At 40.4% G+C, this 16,545-nt stretch overlaps 1 pseudogene; it reads left to right on the top strand.

The window, feature by feature from the left end:
- Positions 1 to 12,500: 12,500 nt before the first annotated feature.
- Positions 12,501 to 16,126, top strand: LOC128069383 (RCC1-like G exchanging factor-like protein; annotated as a pseudogene).
- Positions 16,127 to 16,545: the final 419 nt, after the last annotated feature.

The raw sequence follows: 16,545 nt of genomic DNA, 5'->3' as shown, positions 1-16,545 counted from the left end.
GAATATATACACTTTAAACTGATGAAGTTTATGGTATATAAATTATATCTCAGTAAATAAACTAAAAATGAACAAATTATTTGAAAACGTGACTTTAATGGCTGCATAAAATTCTCTTTTATGAACTTCACTGGTGGTCCAGTGGCTGGGACTCTGCAGTCCCAATGCAGGGGGCCTGGGTTTGATCCCTGGTCAGGGAACTAGATTCTACAGCTGCAACTAAAACCTGGTGCAGCCAAATAAATAAATATTTTAAAAATCTCATAGTCATCTCTAAGACACACCTGGGAAAACATTTTAAAAAATGAACAAACTATTTGAAAATGTGACTTTAATGGATGCATAAAATGCTCTTTTATGAAATGATCATATTTTATTTAATGACTTCTAATTACTTCTAATTATTTCTAAGATTTCACTCATAAAAATTCTGATAAATATCTTTATACATAAAAATCTGCTTTTTCTTAGGATACATTCTTAGATGGGAATTATGAGGGGAAAGCATGATTTCTAATAAAAGTGAGAAAAAACAGTTGACAGTGATTCCATGTCAATCTGAACACTTTGGAGTTTTCCTCTGAAGTTCAGAATACCATATTCAGTACCTCAGAACTGTTGTTGGCAAGGTCCCTCCTACTATGGTGACAACAATTGCCACTATCATTGAAATTAGAAAACGATGTGTTTTGGTCATAAAAATATATAAAGTATACTTCTTGCTTTATTACCAACAGCTTAATTGTTACAAACTGATTGCTAGAAAAACAAAACGAGAAGTGAAATTGCTTTCTCTGGCTCAAATCCATGGGGAATAGAGGCTAATTTTAGCGTAATTTTTGACAAAAGCAGGAAGCAGTGACTTTGTTGGTTTCATTTACTACTGCTTCATACTACCTTCACATCTTGTTAACATATAATGGAGAAAATGCAATAATAATAATAGATACACTTGACTAGTGATTGTAAGGTCCTTCTCTGGACAGAAAAGAAACTATTTTGGTTAATCATGCTAAATTAGAAGAAAGAAATTCACCCAGAAGAATCGTAAAGGAAAGAGCTTATATTTCCTACCTGTTCTCGAGGCCCACCCTCAACCCAAGCCCTTCCTCCATCATCAGATCTTTAGATTTAGCTGGACAAATTGATGGTAGTTGGTATAGTGATTTCCAGGACACTACGAACACTTAAGAGAAGAGGCTCTGTCCCATAGTTTGAAGTTTTGGGGGCTAAGGGCAAGAATCCTGGATTTTAGCCCTGACTCTGCTATTTACCTGTTATATGACTTTAGGCAAACTTTCCCATCTCTAGTTGATTTCGAAGGGTCCTACCAACTCTGACATGCTCTGGTTTTAAGGAACAATAGAATTAGATCTCTTTCATTAAGGAGTAGGGCAGGAAACAAATCTGGGAGTTGAAGTCAGAAGAAAGAAATTGAGGGACTTCTCTGGCAGTCCAGTAGTTAAGACTCCACGCTTACAATGCAGGGGACATGGATTCGATCCCTGAGCAGGGAACCAGGATCCCACAGGCCACGTGAAGTGGCCAAAAACTAAAACATTTTTAAAAAAAGAAGAAATTGAGTCATATCAGAAACCTAATATGATGTAGGATACGTTATGTTAGGTTCTTCAGGTCAAAATCGAAAGAATACATGAAAACATTATTAAAAAATGTAACTCTTTACATTTACTAAAAATCATGTAACCATAGGCATACAATGCTGGATTTTGTAATATGTAAACTATACCTTGTAATATGTAAACAATACATATTTGTATTTACTAAAAATCACATAAATCACATTAACTAAATGTGATTTCGTAAATCACATTTACTAAAAATCACTTAACCATAGGCATACAATGCTGGATTTTGTATTAAGTAAACAATACCTTGTAATATGTAAATAATACTTTAGCCACCTGATACAAAGAACTGACTCATTGGAAAAAACCCTGAGGTTGGGAAAGATTGAAGGCAGGAGGAGAAGGGGACGACAGAGGATGAGATGGTTGGATGGCATCACCGACTCGATGGACATGAGTTTGAGCAAGCTCTGGAGTTGATGATGGACAGGGAAGCCTGGCGTGCTGCAGTTATGGGGTTGCAAAGAGTTGGACATGATTGAGGAACTGAATGAAACTGAACTGAAACTATACCTTGATAAAGTCTTAAAAATGCATATTTGATTGTAATTTTATCTCCAAATAATCATGGATAGAGTCTTCCCAGGTGGCTCAGCAGTAAAGAATCTGCCTGCCAAGCAGGAGACATGGGTTTGATCCCTGGGTCGGGAAGAAGACATTTCCCTGGAGAAGAAAATGTCAACCCACTCCACTATTCTTGCCTGGAAAATCCCATGGACAGGGGAGCTTGAAGTGCTATAGTCCATGGGATTGCAAAAGAGTTGGGCACAACTTAGTGACTAAATAACAACAATAATCATGGATAGGGTGTATGAAATCATGTGATTTGAGAATCTGCTCATTTACTTGCATGCATAAACATGAGTGAAAGCCAAGGAACATGTTAATAGTCTTGGGAGTTTTGTTGGCACAGAGAAGCTGCTGGGCTCTGGGGAGACTGAGGGAGCTAAAATGTCATTGTCACAAGGGAGGCAACTATTGATTTCACTGACAAACCCTGTAATTATGGAACACAGTACCTAGTTACATTAATTAGAAGAGAGTGAGAGTGGAGTTGGAGGCCCTGCTGGCAAGAGAGAGGGAAAGTGTAGATCAGACTTCTCTAAGGTGTGTCTAGAGTGTGCAGGGAGTGGAGAGGGGAAGCTGGAAAGTAGGTTGAGCAGAAACCAGTTTGAAGTTCTCCATGAGAAAGGCACAAGATTTACTACCTGAATTACATGTATATTAAATAAAGTCATATATTTAAAAAATTTTTTTTAAAATATAAAGCACTGTATAACTAAAAATATAAAAGTTATAACCAACCTAGATAGTATATTCCAAAGCAGAGACATTACTTTGCTGACTAAGGTCCGTCTAGTCAAGGCTATGGTTTTTCCTGTGGTCATGTATGGATGTGAGAGTTGGACTGTGAAGAAGGCTGAGCACTGAAGAATTGATGCTTTTGAACTGTGGTGTTGGAGAAGACTCTTGAGAGTCCCTTGGACTGCAGGGAGATCCAACCAGTCCATTCTGAAGGAGATCAACCCTGGGATTTCTTTGGAAGGAATGATGCTAAAGCTGAAGCTCCAGTACTTTGGCCACCTCATGTGAAGAGTTGACTCATTGGAAAAGACTCTGATGCTGGGAGGGATTGGGGGCAGGAGGAGAAGGGGACGACCGAGGATGAGATGGCTGGATGGCATCACGGACTCGATGGACGTGAGTCTGAGTGAACTCCGGGAGATGGTGATGGACAGGGAGGCCTGGCGTGCTGCGATTCATGGGGTCTCAAAGAGTCAGACACGACTGAGCGACTGAACTGAACTGAACAGGTATATGGTAAAAATTCAGATGGTATAAACAAATGGTATAAAGAAATAGTGAAAAGGAAGTCTCCATCCCATCCTTGTCTCTCATTTGTGTTTCCCAGGAACATTCACCATTTCCAATTTTTGTGTATCACTCTGGAGATATTCTATTATCCTATACATATATAAATATATCACAAATGATAGGGTACTACTGACACTGTTTTTTCCCTCTTTATCTGTTTTAATTTAACAATATAGCTTGGAAATCACTCCTTATATTGATTTGTCTTATTCTTTTCTTAACATCTATATAGTACTTCCTTGTACTGCAGTTTATTTAACCAGTCCCCTATGAAGGACATTTAATTTGTTTCAGTGACATCTGGTTTATTTTCTTAAAGTTCACCACCGAACAGCAAAACCAATCCCCAACATGGTGTTAGTGATGAACATTTTGGATTTTTCTCTCTTTGCTTTCTGTTATAATCAATTTTTAAATCTGTATTTTTCAGTAATAATCTTAGTGTACCCAAGACATTTAAAAAAACTGTATTGTAGTGATGCAATAAAGAGCTGCAGGTAAATGCCAGGACAAATCACTTTCAAAAAACTGAAAACCAGGCCAGATTGAGTCTGCCAGGCTGGGCAGAAGTTCTTACCAATTCAGGATCCGCTTTGAAAGTGGAGCTCAGTCTTCAGGAACACTTCTTTGAAGGAGAAGAACTCAGAGAGCTAGTACAATGGTGTAGAAACATCTAAGGGTCTGGAGTCAGAAGAATTGAGTTCCACTCCCAATTTTGCCACTAACTAGCTGTATATCCTTGGGTAAGTCACATGGTGGGAGGTTGAATTCTTTCCCATGAGTTAAGTAGGGGCAGAAATTTCAAGCCCATAATGCTGTTGTAAGGATGAGATAAATTAACAGCATTTCATAAGTGCTTTATTATATTTATTATATAATATATACTATATAATAATATTTATAATTATGTATTATACTTTAAATATTATATATTATAACTAAACACAATATATTGTTTAATTTGTATAATGTAATATATAATGTACAATGTATTATAATTATATATGAATATATCATATATTATATAGTGTATATTAATTATATTATATATGATATATATGAAATCAATATGATATATAATATATAATATATACAATGTAATGTAATATATATTTTATTTATAATTAATTATAATATATAAGAATACCTATTTATATTATATTATATTATAAGCAACAGTTAGAACCAGACATGGAACAATGGTTAAAAATTGGGAAAGGAGTACATCAAGGCTGTATAGTCTCACCCTGCTTATTTAACTTATATGCAGAGTACATTATGCAAAATGCCAGGCTGGAATCAATATTGCTGGGAAAAATATCAATAACCTCAGATATGCAGATGACAGTACCCTTATGGCAGAAAGGGAAGAGGAATTAAAGAGCCTCTTGATGAAGGTGAAAGAAGAGAGTGAAAAATCTGGCCTAAAACTCAACGTTCAAAAAATGAAGATCATGACATCTGGTCCCATCAATTCATGGCAAATAGATGGGAAAAAAATGGAAACAGTGGCAGACTTTATTTTCTTGGATTCCAATATCACAGCAAATGGTGACTGCAGCCATGAAATTAAAAGATGCTTGCTTTAGAAAAGGCAGAGGAACCAGAGATCAAATTGCCAACATCGGCTGGATCATGGAAAAAGCAAGAGAGTTTCAGAAAAACATCTACTTCTCCTTTATTGACTATGCCAAAGCCTTTGACTGTGTGGATCACAATCAACTGTGGAAAATTCTGAAAGAGATGGGAATACCAGACCCCTAACCTGCCTCTTGAGAAATCTGTATGCAGGTCAGGAAGCAACAGTTAGAACGGGACATGGAACAACAGACTGGTTCCAAATAGGAAAAGGAGTACATCAAGGCTGTATATTGTCACCCTGCTTATTTAACTTATATGCAGAGTACATCATGAGAAACGCTGGACTGGAAGAAACACAAGCTGGAATCAAGATTGCCGGGAGAAATACCAATAACCTCAGATATGCAGATGACACCACCCTTATGGCAGAAAGTGAAGAGGAGCTAAAAAGCCTCTTGATGAAAGTGAAAGAGGAGAGCGAAAAAGTTGGCTTAAAGCTCAACATTCAGAAAACGAAGATCATGGCATCTGGTCCCATCACTTCATGGGAAATAGATGGGGAAACAGTGGAAACAGGGTCAGACTTTAGTTTTTTGGGCTCCAAAATCACTGCAGATGGTGACTGCAGCCATGAAATTAAAAGACACTTACTCCTTAGAAGAAAAGTTATGACCAACCTAGATAGTATATTCAAAAGCAGAGACATTACTTTGCCGACTAAGGTCCGTCTCGTCAAGGCTATGGTTTTTCCAGTGGTCATGTATGGATGTGAGAGTTGGACTGTGAAGAAAGCTGAGCACCGAAGAATTGATGCTTTTGAACTGTGGTGTTGGAGAAGACTCTTGAGAGTCCCTTGGACTGCAAGGAGATCCAACCAGTCCATTCTGAAGGAGATCAACCCTGGGATTTCTTTGGAAGGAATGATGCTAAAGCTGAAGCTCCAGTACTTTGGCCACCTCATGTGAAGAGTTGACTCATTGGAAAAGACTCTGATGCTGGGAGGGATTGGGGGCAGGAGGAGAAGGGGACGACAGAGGATGAGATGGCTGGATGGCATCACGGACTCGATGGACTTGAGTCTGAGTGAACTCCGGGAGATGGTGATAGACAGGGAGGCCTGGCGTGCTGCGGTTCATGGGGTCTCAAAGAGTCGGACATGACTGAGCGACTGAACTGAACTGAACTTGCTCCTTGGAAGAAAAACTGTGACAAACCTAGACAGTGTATTAAAAAGCAGAGACATCACTTTGTTGCCTAAGATCCGTATAATCAAAGCTGTGGTTTTTCCAGAAGTCATGTACGGATGTGAATTTGGACCGTAAAGAATGCTGTGCATGAGTGCATGGTAAGTCACTTCAGTCGTGTCTGACTCTGCAACCCCATGGACTGTAGCCTACCAGCCTCCTCTGTCCATAGGATTCTCCAGGCAAGAATACTGGAGTGGATTGCCATACCCTCCTCCAGGGAATCTTCCTGACTCAGGGATCCAACCTTTGTCTCAGGCATCTCCTGCCTTAGCAGGCAGGTTCTTTACCACTAGTGCCACCTGGCTAAGTGTGGAAGAACTCATGCTTTCAAACTGTGGTGCTGGAGAAGACTCTTTAAGAGTCCCTTGGACAGGGACCACATCTTTGTCTAACTCAATGAAACTTGAGCCATGCCATGTAGGGCCACCCAAGATGGATGGGTCATAGTGGAGAGTTCTGACAAAACATGCTCCACTGGAGAAGGGAATGGAAAAGCTCTTCAGAATACTTGCCTTGAGAACCCCATGAACACTCAATCAATTCATTGTTCAGTCATGTCTGACTCTTGGCCACCCCATGAACTGTAGCATGCCACCCATCACCAACATCTGGAGCATGCTCAAACTCATGTCCATTGAGTCAGTGATGCCATCCAACCATCTCATCCTGTCTTCCACTTCTCCTCCTGCCTTCAATCTTTCCCAGCATCAGGGTCTTTCCCAAGGAGTCAGTTCTTCACATTAGGTGACCAAAGTAATGGAGCTTCAGCTACAGCATCAGTCCTTCCAAACAATATTTAGGACTGATTTCCTTTAGGAAGGACTGGTTGGATCTTCTTGCAGCCCAAGGGACTCAAGAATCTTCTCCAACACCACAGTTCAAAAGCATCAATTCTTCGGCACTCAGCTTTCTTTATAGCCCAACTCTCACATCCATACATGACTACTGGAAAAGCCATAGCTTTGACTAGACTGACCTTAGTTGGCAAAGTAATGTCTCTGCTTTTTAATATGTTGTCTAGGTTTGTCATAGCCTTTCTTCCAAGGAGCAAACGTCTTTTAATTTCATGGCTGCAGTCACCATCTGCAGTGATTTTGGAGCCCCAAAATATAAAGTTTCTCACTGTTTCCATTCTTTATCCATCTACTTGTGATGAAGTGATGTGACTGCATGCCACGATCTTCATTTTCTGAATGTTGAGTTTTAAGCCAACTTTTTCAGTCTCCTCTTTCACTTTCATCAAGAGGCTCTTTAGTTCTTCTTCACTTTCTGTCATAAGTGTGGTGTCATGTGCATATCTGAGGCTGTTGATATTTCTCCTGGCAATCTTGATTCCAGCTTGTGCTTCATCCAGCCCAGTGTTTCTCATGATGTACTCTGCATATTAGTTAAATAAGCAGGATGACAATATACAGCCTTAATGTACTCCTTTCCCAATTTGGAACCTGTCTGTTATTCTATGTCCAGTTCTAACTGTTGCTTCTTGACCTGCATACAGATTTCTCAGGAGGTAGGTAAGGTTGTCTGGTATTCCCATCTCTTTCAAAATTTTCCACAGTTTGTTGTGATGCAAACAGTCAAAGGTTTTGGCATAGTCAATAAAGGAGAAGTAGATGTTTTTCTGGAACTCTCTTGCTTTCTTGATGATCCAACGAATGTTGGCAATTTGATCTCTTGTTCCTCTGACTTTTTAAATCCAGCGTGAACATCTGAAAGTTCATGGTTCACATACTGTTTAAGCCTGGCTTGGAGAATTTTCAGTAATACTTTCCTAGAGTGTGAGATGAGTGCAATTGTGAGGTAGTTTGAACATTCCTTGGCACTGCCTTTCTTTGGGATTGGAATGAAAACTGACCTTTTCCAGTCCTGTGGCCACTGCTGATTTGCAATAAACAGTATGAAAAGGCAAAAAGATATGACAATGAAAGATGAACTCCCCACGTCAGTAGGTGCCCAATATCTCACTGGAGAAAAGTGGAGAAACAACTCCAGAAAGAATGAAGAGATGGAGCCAAAGTGAAAACACCCAGTTGCAGATGTGGTGATGGAAGCAAAATCTGATGCTGTAAAGAACAGTATTGCATAGGAACCTGGAATGGAATGCCAGGTCCATGAATCAATGTAAATTGGAAGTGGTCAGAGAGGAGATGGCAAGAGTGAACATTGATATTTTAGGAATCAGTGAACTAAAATGAACCAGAATGGTTGAATTTAATCCAGATGACCATTATATCGACTACTATGGGCAAGAATCCCTTAGAAGAAATGGAGTAGCCATCATAGTCAATAAAAGAGTCTGAAATGCAGTAGCTGGGTGTAGTCTCAAAAATGACAGAATGATCTCTGCTTGTTTCCAAGGTAAACCATTCAATATCACAGTAATCCAAGTCCATGCCCCAACCACTAATGCCAAGGAAACTGAAGTTGAATGGTTCTATGATGATCTACAAGACCTAGAACTAACACCAAAAAAAGGATGTCCTTTTCATCACAGGGGACTGGAATGCAAAAGTAGGAAGTCAAGAGTCAAAGAGCTTAACAGGCAAGTTTGGCCTTGGAGTACAAAATGAAGCAGGGAAAAGGCTAACAGAGTTTTGCCAAGAGAATGCACTGACCATAGCAAACACCGTCTTCCAACAACACAAGAGATGACTCTACACATGGGCATCACCAGATGGTCAACACCGAAATCAGACTGATTATATTCTTTACAGCTGAAGATGGAGAAGCTCTATACAGTCAGCAAAAACAAGACCGGGAGTTGACTGTGGCTCAGATCATGAACTCCTTATTGTGAAATTTAGATTTAAATTGAAGAAAGTACGGAAAACCACTAGGCCATTCAGGTATGACCTAAATGAAATCCCTTACGATTATACGGTGGAAGTGACAAATAGATTCAAGAGATTAGATTTGATAGAGTGGCTGAAGAACTATGGATGGAGGTTTGTGACATTGGACAGGAGACAATGACCAAGACTATCCCCAAGAAAAAGAAATGCAAGAAGGCGAAATGATTGTCTGAGGAGGCCTTACAAATAGCTGAGAAAAGAAGAGAAGCTAAAGGCAAAGGAGAAAAGGAAGAATATACCCATCTGAATGCAGAGTTCCAAAGAACAGCAAGGAGAGATAAGAAGTGATAAATGATTTCTCAATGATCAATGCAAAGAAATAGAGGAAAACAATAGAATGGGAAAGACTAGAGATCTCTTCAAAAAAATTAGATACCAAGGGAACAGTTCCTGCAAAGATGGGCACTTGATGGACCTAACAGAAGTGAAAGATATTATGAAGAGGAGGCAAGAATACACAGAAAGACTATACAAAAAAGATCTTAATGACCCAGATAACCACAATGGTGTGATCATTCACCTAGAGCCAGATATCCTGGAGTGCAAAATCAAGTGGGCCTTAGGAAGGATCACTAGGAACAAAGCTAGCGGAGGTGATCGAATTCCAGCGGAGCTATTTCAAATCATAAAGGATGATGCTGTGAAAGTGCTGCACTCAATAAACCAGCAAATTTGGAAAACTCAGCAGTGGCCACAGGACTGGAAAAGGTCAGTTTTCTTTCCAATCCCACAGAAAGGCAATGTCAAAGAATGTTCAAGCCACCACACAATTGCACTCATCTCACACTCACAAAGTAATGCTCAAAATTCTCCAAGTGAGGCTTTAACAATATGTGAACTGAGAACTAGATGTTCAAGCTGGATTTAGAAAAGGCAGAGGAACCAGCGATCAAATTGCCAATAGCTGTTGGATCATAGAAAAAGCAAGAGAATTCCAGAAAAACATCTACTTCTCCTTTATTGACTATGGCAAAGCCTTTGGCTGTGTGGATCACAACAAACTGTGGAAAATTCTTCAAGAGACGGGAATACCTGACTACCTTACCTGCCTCCTGAGAAATCCTTATGCAGGTCAAAAAGCAACAGTTAGAATCAGATATAAAACAACAGACTGGTTCCAAATTGGGAAAGGAGTATGTCAAGCCTGCATACTGTCACCCTGTTTATGTAACTTATATGCAGAGTACATCATGCGAAATGCTGGGCTGGATGAAGCATAAGCTGGAATCAAGATTGCCAGGAGAAATATCAACAACCTCAGATATGTAGATGACACCACCCTTATGGCAGAAAGCGAAGAAGAACTAAAGAACCTCTTGGTGAAAGTGAAAGAGGAGAGTGAAAAGCTGGCTTAAAAATCAACACTCAAAAAACGAAGATCATGGCATCCAGTCCCATCACTTCATGGCAAATAGATGGAGAAAGAATGCAAGCAGTGAGAAACTTTATTTTTTGGGGCTCCAAAATCACTGCAGATGGTGACTGCAGCCATGAAATTAAAAGACTCTTGCTCCTTGGAAGAAACGCTATGACCAACCTAGACAGTGTATTAAAAAGCAGAGAGATTATTTTGCCAACAAAATCCATCTAGTCAAAGCTATGGTTTTTCCAGTAGTCATGTATCGATTGAGAATTCAACCATAATGAAAACTAAGTGCCGAAGAATTGATGCTTTTGAACTGTGGTATTGGAGAAGACTCTTGAGAGTCCACTGGGCTGCAAGGAGATCTAACCAGTCCATCCTAAAGGAAGTAAGTCCTGAATGTTGTTTGGAAGGACTGATGCTGTAGCTGAAGCCCCAATACTTTGGCCACATGATGTGAAGAACTGACTCATTGGAAAAGATCCTGATGCTGGGAAAGATTCCTCCTGAGGAGGGTAAGAGGAAAAGGGGGTGACAGAGGATAAGATGATTGGATGGCATTACCAATTCAAAGGATATGAGTTGGAACAAACTCCAAGATAGTGAAGGACAGGAAGCCTGTTGTGCTGCTGTCCATGGGGTCATAAAGAGTTGAACAGGACTTAGGAATAAAACAACAATATATTATATATAATATTATATAAATTATATACATGCATTAATGTAGATAATGTTATATAGTTATTAAAATAGCAATATAATATTAATATACACTATAAGGTAATTAATTAAAATATGTTATATAATATAGATTATTATAGATTATAACTTATATTTTATGTTATGTATATTAACATAATTATGTTATATATATTATATGTTATACAATATAATTTTAACATGTTATATATTATTATATTTTGTGATATAATATATTAATAATTATAATGTATTTAATGTCATTATATAACATGTTTTAAATTACTTATGTAATGTAGCATAGTAGATTATATACTATATATCACACATATATATTATAATATATATCACATATGTATTATATCATAATTATGTATTATATTATTATGATTATGTATTATATTATATTATATATAAAGTATGTGTGTAATATATATAACACTATATATTATACAATGTACCATATATTATTTATTGATAATAATTATATTAATAATACACATTAATTAAATGAATTTCTTTAAGAGACAGAGTCATAAAACCAGAATAGCCAGAGCTCCTGGTAGAGGAAATGTATATATGTGCACAAATTTCAACCTAAATTCTAAAAGAAGGGCTGAGGAAGACATAGCTCCTTCTTGACTTGATATGTCCTAATTCAAGACTTAATAAAGGGTACCCTTTTTGAAAAAGTTCCTGTAGGTCTACAATTTAAATGTACATTCTTGTCACCAACTGTTGGATAGCATACTGCTGTTCTTTGTAAACAGATACTTTTTCTTTCCTCCTTTACAGTTTTCTGCATCATAACTCACTGACCAAAGATTGAAGCCCATCACTGTCAGTAAGCATGAAAGAGGGTTTGCATTTTAAGGGGAAAATACTCTCTATTTGGGTGCTTCCCTGGTGTTAAAGAATTCATCTGCCAATGCAGGAGATGCAGGTTCAGTCCCTGGGTCAGGAAAATCCCTGGAGAAGAAAATGGCAATCCATTCCAGTATTCTTGCCTGGGAAATCCCATGGACAGAGGAGCCTGGTGGGCTATAGTCCATGGGGTCATAAAAGAGTCATAAATGACTTAGGGACTTAACAAAACAACAACAAGCTCTCTATTTAGACATGCCAGTTCAGAGAAACCCAGCAGATGGTTTTAAGAATTGAGCCATTTGACATTTCATTGGGATGAGACCTAGAAACAGTACTAGAAAGAAAAAACCAATGAGCATTCTATGAGATGAGGAAAGGACCGGGTGAAGGAGAGAGACTAGAGTATAAACTGATGTAAGATTTTTGGAGGATAACTTGACAATATATATGTTAAAAATCAAAATGCACACACTGGAAAAGGTCAGTTTTCATTCCAATCCCAAAGAAGGGCAAACCTGTCATGCTTCAGTCCATAGAGTCACAGAGTCAGATAGGACTGAGCGACTAAACAACAACTGTCCTTTTGCCTAATCTTCCTGAAAAATCCAGTCCTAAAGCCATTTGGTGAGATGCAGCAAGGTAGACATCCGTTGTGGGGTGCAGACTGGGGTTTTGGAGATCCAACATGGTGAGGACGTGTCCCTGCAGAGGGTGGATCTGAGTCTAAACAAGCGGATGCAGGTATTGTCATGGAGGGACAGCCTGATGTGAAGAGTCAGAACCTGAGAGGGATGAAGAGGAAATCTATGCAGGGGAGCAGCTGGTAATGGAGAATGAGAGGCCCCAAGCAAGGGAAGCAGACAAAGTATCAGGAGAGTGACAATGGAAATGGGAGATGGGTTACTGTGCTGGTTACCTATTTCTGCCTAACAATTCACTCCCAAACTCAGTGACTTAGAACAACAAACATTTATTTTTTTTTTTTCAAACATTTATTTTTTAATTTTAATTTTTAAAGTTATTTAGTTTTGGCTGTGTGGGATATGCGGATCTTTGTTCCCCTCAGTTCAGTTCAGTTCAGTTCAGTCGCTCAGCTGTGTCCGACTCTTTGCGACCCCATGAATCACAGCACTACCAGGGTTCAAACCTGTGCCCCCTGCAGTGGAAGCATGAAGTCTTAACTACTGGATTGTCAGGGAACTCCAAACCAACATTTATCATATCAGTTTTGTGTGTCAGGAATCTGGGCACAGCCTAGCTGGGGTGCTTCTGACTCAGAGGCTCACAAAGCTCCCATTTGAAGTTTCAACTGAGGGAGAATCTGATTCCAGGTACATTCATGTTATTGTTACCAGGATTTAGTTCCTCATGGGCTGTTGACTGAGAGCCTCAGTTCCTCCATGCTTGTTGGTTAGAAGCCTCCTTCAGCTCCTTGCCATATGGACCTCTTTATAGGGCAGTTAGGTTCCCTGAGAGGAAGAGAAAGAGAGAGAAAGAAGGAGAGAGAAAATTAGAGAGAAGTCAGAGTCTTCTTGTAACCTAATCTTAGAAGTGACATCTCATAATTTTTGTCATATTCTATCATTGGAAATGATTAACTAGATTGAGCTCACATTCAAGGGGAAGTGATTACACAAGTTAATTAATACCACTGGGCAGGGATTCTTGAGGGCCATCTTAGAGAAAAATATCCATTCTATCCAAAGTGATCTATAGATTCAATGCAATCCCTATTAACACCCCAATGGCACTTTTTTTTAAAACAAAAATAGTAAAACAATCCTAAAATTCATATGGAACCACAAGGGATCTTGAATAGCCAAAGCAATCTTGAGAAAGAAGGAAAAAGCTGGAGGCATCATACATCGTGATTTCAAAACACATTACAAAGTGACAATAATTAAAACAGTATGGTACTGGCATAAAAATAGTATGGTGTGGTATACTGGCATACACCAGGGGAACATAATTGAGAGTCCAACAATATATCAACATACTTATAGTCAACAAGAGTACACAAGGAGGAAAAGATGGTCTCTTTGACAAATGGTGTTAAGACACAGGGAATATAGCTAATATTTTGTAATAACTTAAGGGAAAAAATAAAAAGAAAAAATTCTCATAAACATCAAAAAATAAGACAAAGCAGTAAAAAATAAAAATTTAAACATTGAAAACAACAAAATAAAAACCCAAATGGCGTTGGGAAAACTAGACATGCAAAAAGAATGAAATTGGACCCTTGTTTTACAGCATACACAAAATCAACTAAAAATGGATTAAAGATTTAAGTGTAAGACCATAAACAGCAATTAAGAAAAAAAGACATAGGGGAAAAATTTCATAACATGGGTCTTGGCAGTCATTTCATGGATATGACATCGAAAGCATAAGGAACAAAAGCAAAAATAGACAAATGAGACTACATCAAACTAAAAAGCTTCACTGCAGCAAAGAGTCAAAAGACAACCTATGGAATGGAAGAAAATATTTGCAAACCATATATCTGGTAACAGGTTAATATACAAAATATATGAGAAACTCCTACAACTCAACAGCAAAAAAAAAAAAAAAATCAAACAATCAAATTATAAAACAAATATATACAGGCTGTTAAGGTGTGAAACAGAGGGTGGCGCTGGTGGCGCTGGCGGCGTGGGCTCGGCGGGGGTCCTGGCTGAAAAGGCTGGGGCCGGCAAGCAGACAATGGACAGCGGCCGGGCGCTCGTGGAGCCGATGCGAGGCGGCGGAAGCTGAGGCGGATACGCCCGTGTTCCAGTACGTGAGCGAGCGCGTGACTCTGACCGAATCTTCGTGTGGGGTTTCAGTTTCTCCCGGGCGCTGGGCGTGCCCACCTCCGTGCTGCCCAGCTATGGACCCCAGCCCCGTGCTGCAGGATCCAGGCCGTGCCCTACCGCCTGGAGCTGGGCCAAAAGATTTCATCTGCTGCCTGTGGTTATGGATTCGCTGTCCTCTAAAACCAAGGATATTATGAAAGTTTGGGGGTATGAGGCTCAACAAAGATGCTCAGCTCAGATTTCACAGGAGCCTGAAAGCTAAAATGAGGGGATAAGAGTATGGTTTGGAGCCCTCGCCTGTGCCACTGCCGCTGGACAGACCTCAGGAGATGCGGGTGCTGCAGGTCTCCTGTGGTAGAGCCCACTTGCTTGTCCTGACAGATGGGGAAAGCGTCTTCAGCATGGGGAATAATTCTTACGGGCAGTATGGAAGAAAGGTGATCAAAAACGAAATTTATAGTGAAAGTCACAAAGTCCATAGGATGCAGGACTTCGATGGACAGATGGTCCAGGTCGCCTGTGGTCAGGACCATAGTCTGTTCCTGACCAATAAAGGAGAAGTGTATTCTTGTGGCCGGGTCACAGGTGTGCAAACAGGTCTGGGTCACTATGATATCACCAGCATGCCTACCAACCTGGGCGGAGATCTCACCGGAGTGGACGTCATCCAGGTGGATACCTATGGGAACTGCTGCCTGGTCGTGTTGGCCAGTGGGGGCCTCTTCAGGTAGGGGAACTCTGAGTACCTGCAGCTTGCCTCTGTCACCGACTCCAGACAGGTGAACGTCCTCCTGGTGTTTGCCCTTCTCAGGAGTGGCATGGGTGAAGCAGGCTGTGTGTGGGGGCACAGGCTGCACTGTATTAAACAGAGAAGGACACATTTTTGTCTGGGGCTATGGAATTCTTGGGAAGGGACCAAACCTCTTGGAAACCTCTCTTTCAGAAATGATTCCACCCACTCTCTTTGGCCTGACGGAGTTCAACCCAGAAGTCCAGGTTTCCCGCATTCACTGCGGATTTGGCCATTTTGCTGCTCTGACCAACAGAGGAGAGCTGTTTGTGTGAGGCAAGAACATCCAAGGGTGCCTGGGTGGAATACCAGTACTTCCTGTGGAGGTTGACTATTCCTGGGGAGCCCGTGGACGTGGCATGTGGTGTGGATCACATGGTGACTCTGGTCAAGTCCCTCATCTGAACCTCCTCCTTGATCCTTTGGAGCCTGGCCCTGGCCTCAGGACCACTTGGCCTGCTCAGCAAGGGCGGCCACAGGGCTCTGAATAGGGCCTGAGAGTGTCAGGGTCCTCCATCCACAGGGCTGTGCTCCGTGCAGCCTGGAGCTGGGCGACCAGAAGTGCTGGAGTTGGTCCCTGCCCCCCCAGCCCAGGGTGAGGCACGCTGTACAGATGCTGCCATTATCCGCCAAACCCAGGGCTGAGTGGCCCTGGCAGGTCGAGGATGATTGGCTTATCTTGGCTCCTTCCAGGGGACACACAACGTCTTCTGGTGTCACGTCTGGTCTTCAGAGATCTTATTCACTCAGCCATCTCTGGGCGCTGCTGACACACAGTGGACAGCCCTGCATGCGGGTACTTCCTGGAAATGCCAGTGGGCGCC

Source organism: Budorcas taxicolor, chromosome X, assembly GCF_023091745.1.
Source record: "Budorcas taxicolor isolate Tak-1 chromosome X, Takin1.1, whole genome shotgun sequence".
NCBI classification, from domain to species: domain Eukaryota; kingdom Metazoa; phylum Chordata; class Mammalia; order Artiodactyla; family Bovidae; genus Budorcas; species Budorcas taxicolor.
The sequence above is the reverse complement of the archived record's forward strand: the minus strand, read 5'-3'. Positions and strand labels throughout refer to the sequence as shown.